Raw genomic sequence first — 5,529 nt, 5'->3', positions numbered from 1 at the left:
CTGGGAATAAAAGAGGCATCCCTGCTGTAAGAGTAGCTATGAGTGTAAGTGTCAGGCTTTAGCTAGGAAAGCTAACAATTATACGATAGAGAGTATGCTTATAAAACCCATATACTGTATGTAAAAAACACATTCACATACAAATCACACACCCACACTTGTAGAGATGAATCACTCTTTCCTTTTATGACTGGTGGAGCAGGGGAGGGGGGGGGGGGGGGGGGGGGGTTAAGAGCCCAGGGGCTTCCAGCCGATGATACGATTGATGCCTTCACATTTACCATTCACTATGAATTCATAACCACATTTATCCAACTCTGTCCCCCCTCCTCTTTCCGCCTCTTCTTCTCGTGTTGCAGTGTCTCCGCCCACAGCATTCACTGCATGCTGTTAGCCTGGAAGAAACCCGGAGAAGTTTAAACTTTCTCTCCTCTCCATTTTAACTGCCAAATATTTCACCACTGTCTTATTTCACAACTCTCTTCCGGACTGATGTTTAAATTTAGTTGGAAGAAAGGCCGACTATTCTCTCTACCTCTGAAACTCTGTAACCAGGACAGGAGGGATGGATGTAGTTACATCAAATTACAACATCCTGGTCGTCAGGAGTTCCCACAATCCTTTTGGGGGCAGCAAGATGATAATCACCCCAAGGCGGAGAGGTCAAGAGGTCGAGCTCACTGTAGGTGTAGCGTTACGGTTACCCCGACTGCCTGCATCCTCGGAACGGGCTGATCGCTCAGATGTGTCGCCGGGTAGAGTTTCACAGAGCTGCTCCCAACAGCTTTTCCGCATTTCCAATCCAGCGTGTTTGCTCTTGATTTAAAGGGAAGATTGCTGGGGGGGGGGGGGCATAGGATACGATGATGCAATCGTCTGATCATGTCGCTGCTTGATAAGAGAAGAGGAAGTCTTAGCTAAACACTGTGAGGGGAACGTTGTGTGTGTGTGTGTGTGTGTGTGTGTGTGTGTGTGTGTGTGTGTGTGTGTGTGTGTGTGTGTGTGTGTGTGTGTGTGTGTGTGTGTGTGTGTGTGTGTGTGTGTGTGTGTGTGTGTGTGTGTGTGTGTGTGTGAGTGTGCATAGTCCCATTCAACAAATACCATTGAATAAAATACCTTTCTAAAACACTCCTTTTATGGATGTGAAGACGGTGGAAAGGAAGGGGTTTCTGCTTGTGGTTTGTTACTGACCATCTGGGTGGGGGTCGGAATGGCATTTCTCATCTGCAGCTCATCTTAATTAATGACCCAACCACCAACACACGCCCATACACACCCGCACACCCTCACACACACACACACCCACACATCCACACACACACGCACGCACGCACACACACACACACACACACACACACACACACACACACACACACACACACACACACACACACACACACACACACACACACACACACACACACACACACACACACATATACACACCCACAACCACACTCCCACACATCCACACACACACACCCGCACACACCCTTGGCGTCTCCAGCCCCACGCCGCGGCCCACCTCAGGCGTCGGCCATTAATCTCAGCCTTCACCCTGGAAATATTGCCCCCCCCCCCCCTGCTCACACTCGTGCAGATGAGGGAGTGGGGGGAAGAAAAATGGAGGACATTTGTCATTGTTTTGGGCCCCGCCCCTCCGCTCTGTCCCGGGGGGCAGAGAGGGTCAGAGCCCGGTAGAGGCCGGGGGGAAGGAAGCAGACGCAGGGGGACATTGGGCGGAGAAAGACTTGGGCCCAATCCCATTTCTACCCCTTACCCCTTCCCCTTACCCCTCCCCCTTGTTTTGAAGGGGTAAGGGTAAGGGGTAAGGGGTAGAAATGGGATTAGGCCTTGGTTTACCGTATCACGTAGCAAGAACAACAGCAGAGACACACACAGGGACAGGGCGGGGGGCGGGGGGGTTATCAGTAATGCTTTGTGCACAGAACGGTGGGCACACAATAACAGAAAGACAAAGAACCCTGGATGATGAACATATATTCAGCGCTGGTCTCGGGAACCAATGTGTGGAGAGCTGTTAAACATGGCCACTGACTGTAGGCTCGATGTTCTGCAAGTCAAGTCATTTTACGGGACATATGTGTGTTTGTTTGTGTTTGTGTGTATCTAAGGGAGGAAGATCAAGTATGTGAGCATGTGTTATTTTTAGTTTGTGTGTGCTTACGTGAGAAAAGACGGAAGGTGTGCTTTGTGTGTCTGAGTGAGACATGGGGTGAGAAATTAGGAGATGACAGCTCTGTGTCTGTGTGCTTCTGAGGGTGTGTTTAAGAATGATAAATATAGGCAGAGATAGGGAGAAGACAGAGTGTGTGTGTGTGTGTGTGTGTGTGTGTGTGTGTGTGTGTGTGTGTGTGTGTGTGTGTGTGTGTGTGTGTGTGTGTGTGTGTGTGTGTGTGTGTGTGTGTGTGTGTGTGTGTGTGTGTGTGTGTGTGTGTGTACATGCGTGCGTGCGCGCATACGCATGTGTTTGTGTGCATGTCGTCATGTAGCAGTATGCAGCGGTTACTATAGCGCTGGAGAGTGGACCCCCAGGTGAAGCGAGATGATGGACAGATGCTTGAAGACCCCCCCCCCCCCCTCATCCCTCAACCACGTGCCTGACTCTCCAACTCCTGGCAGGTGTCCCACACACTACGCCTATTAAAACCAAACCCCGGGCTAATCAGGGAGCCTTCGTTTAACAGAACCTCGCAGCCTCCTTCGCAGGAATCCTGGCGGCTAGCGGAGACTCTGTGGCTCATGATGTCAAGGATTACAGCTAATTATTTATTTGTATTTATGATGTTTATCCTTATATGTTTCTGTCTATGATGGGTGTTTTGTCGGGGGTCTGTTTGTTCGTTTAGGCAAGTGTGCCTTTGATAGTACATTTTGGTTGAGAATGTGAATCACACTCAATTTATTTTATTCATTTTTGTTCGTTGGAGAGCGATTAAGAGTAGTAACTCATTATTTTTTAACATATTTACTACTTAGTGCGCCAAGTAGACACTTTGCTCAAGGAAAGTTTCAGATTGGCTGCGGACATTGGCTTGAGTCCAAAGCCAATAAGACAACCCTGCCTCCAAGTACAGTAACACATTTATACTCTATGAATCCCCTGTTAGGAATCGGCTACACTATTGTTCCTCTCAAACATTAGGTTGAAAGGTTAGGATCAGCATACAAACCAGCTCCACTGTAGCTGATGGGGAGTCTATGGGGCTCAGGGACACCTCAGTGGGACAGATGCTTGCTGTTATACTTCTTGAAATACAATCTTCCATGGTCTCTGTACAATCTCTAGGAGATTCTGCTTCCTTAGAAAGGGTTATTTGGAAGAGAAAGTCTGCCTCAAAGCCACAAGATTTAATAAAAACAGAAAATAATCAACAAATGCATTTTCCCTTCACAAAGCTAACAAAGTAAGGATCCATCCTCAAAGGGTTGGTAGAGGAATACCACACATTGACATACCTCTCTAACTTGACTTATGGTCAACGGGAGGATCCGATACAGAGTAATTATTGTTCTTTCAGTGGAGCAGAACGTTGATGATGGAGAGCCAAGAAAGGGAGTACATGATTTGAAGGCTCCTCATTTCACTGAAAACAGCAGAGGAAAACAGAGAAAAAACAACCTGAGGTAAACCCTAGCTTAAGGCTTTTGGAATCAACAGCTTGTCCGCCGGTGAGCGATGGGATGGAGCAGTGTTTAGGTAGAAGGCGAGGCATGTTCACAGGCTATGATTCAGGGGGAAATTACAGAAACAGTGTGCAGTGTGGCCTTTTGCTTTTCCTCCAGAATGAGATGTAAAATAAAACCAGAGGATGCGGAGGAAGGACTCTTCCCTGGGCACACTCTGTCAACAAGAATGATCACGTAATAGCATGCATTTTGTAACTTAAGGCGACAATAACAGCAGGGGTGGAAACTGGGAGTACTTAAAGTGACAGAAGACACTTAAGGGTCACAGAGTTGCCGTTTGGAACTTGTTGTTTGGGAGAACCTCATTCACCTGCTTGGGAAAAGAGCACACTGTGAAAACAATAAGTACAAGTTACTTATTCTCATTAGTCTTCCTCTTACTTTCTTCAATTGAAGATTTAGACCCTCAGGACTTAAACATTATTTTTTTCAGATACAATTCCATCATGAAAATAACAAACCCGGAGATAAGGATAAGTCCTGCTGTGAAATTGTTCATTAGGATGCATGCTTCCTATCTGGGTGACAAAGCACAGACATAACATTATATCTAACATCTTATAGTTGCTTCACTTTTCATTGGAGCACAAAACATGCAAATACATCAACTATAAAAGGGAGAACTTGTCTTTCATTCAACCACACACGTACTAAACCATCTTCATGAGGGTTTAAAAACACATCTAAACCTGTTAGTTTCCCCGTTAGCTGCCCCTGGCCGACACAGGAAACTCACTGGGCTGCTGCTCCCTCCCTGAGGGGAAGGTGGACGCCCAGGCAGCCCGGTGCAGCCCTGTGTCCTGGCAGTACCACCGCGGACAGATCAATAGGTCCCCAGGCCGGCTTTTGACAACAACTCACTCATTCTCTTGGCATTGTAAACGGTTGTCTCTGAATAGTCTCTTGGAACTCTCAGGTTGAAGTTCAAGGCTTTATTACAGCGCATACCTCAAGATGATTTTGACAGGTTGGATATTATGCACACAGATTGCATTTACAGATGGCGTTTACCCATATTGTGTTTCACAGAAACCAGCTGGACTTGCGAACAATACTGAAGCATCTAATGCCAGTGGACATGAGCCCATGGTGCAATGCTCTATTGCAGCAGTGTTGGACTCATTCGAGGTAGACAACTTTGGACATCTTGTTTCTGTTCTGCACCAACTTGTCTTTCCTCTGACATGGGACGTCTTGGAAGTTGAGCTCTCAGCAGATGCAGCTCTGTGCGTAAACCTCAGGTCAGATCCCTATAACCCCGGCTCAGGAGATGAAGGCCAGAAAAGACACAGCAATCAGATGTGCAGAGAACGACCACATGCCTTCTCTCCGACAGACAGTAGGCCTACTAACCATCGGTCCTCAGGCGCCACTCCAGGAAGTCACAACATACCGGTGCGTCTCCAAAAAACGTACTCTCCTGTTACCTTATTTAACCCACGCACCATGAAAGCTCATGAGAAAATGACCTGAACCGTGTGTGTTTTGAATCCCAGTGTTTTGAAACAAATCTTGAATATGACACCGGGGCACTTGGAAACGGTGAAGTCATTATTCAAATAAAAACAGTTTGAGTGTTATGTGTTTCTTCTGCGTATATGTTTCAAGAAGCCCCATGATGAACCCTCTCTTCTGCGGTGAGATCCACAACATTGCCCAGTGAGCCAGTGGCTCTTTTTTTGCAGAATAAACACACTTCAGTTATGCTAACAAAACGTTCAAACTTGAAGGACCGCTACCTTTTGATATGCCAAAGCAAACCAACCCATCGCACTAATCCCATAAACATTCACACGTCCTTTGATCGCTCCAAGCCCA

Source organism: Gadus chalcogrammus, chromosome 23, assembly GCF_026213295.1.
Source record: "Gadus chalcogrammus isolate NIFS_2021 chromosome 23, NIFS_Gcha_1.0, whole genome shotgun sequence".
NCBI classification, from domain to species: domain Eukaryota; kingdom Metazoa; phylum Chordata; class Actinopteri; order Gadiformes; family Gadidae; genus Gadus; species Gadus chalcogrammus.
This window is presented reverse-complemented; position numbering follows the sequence as displayed.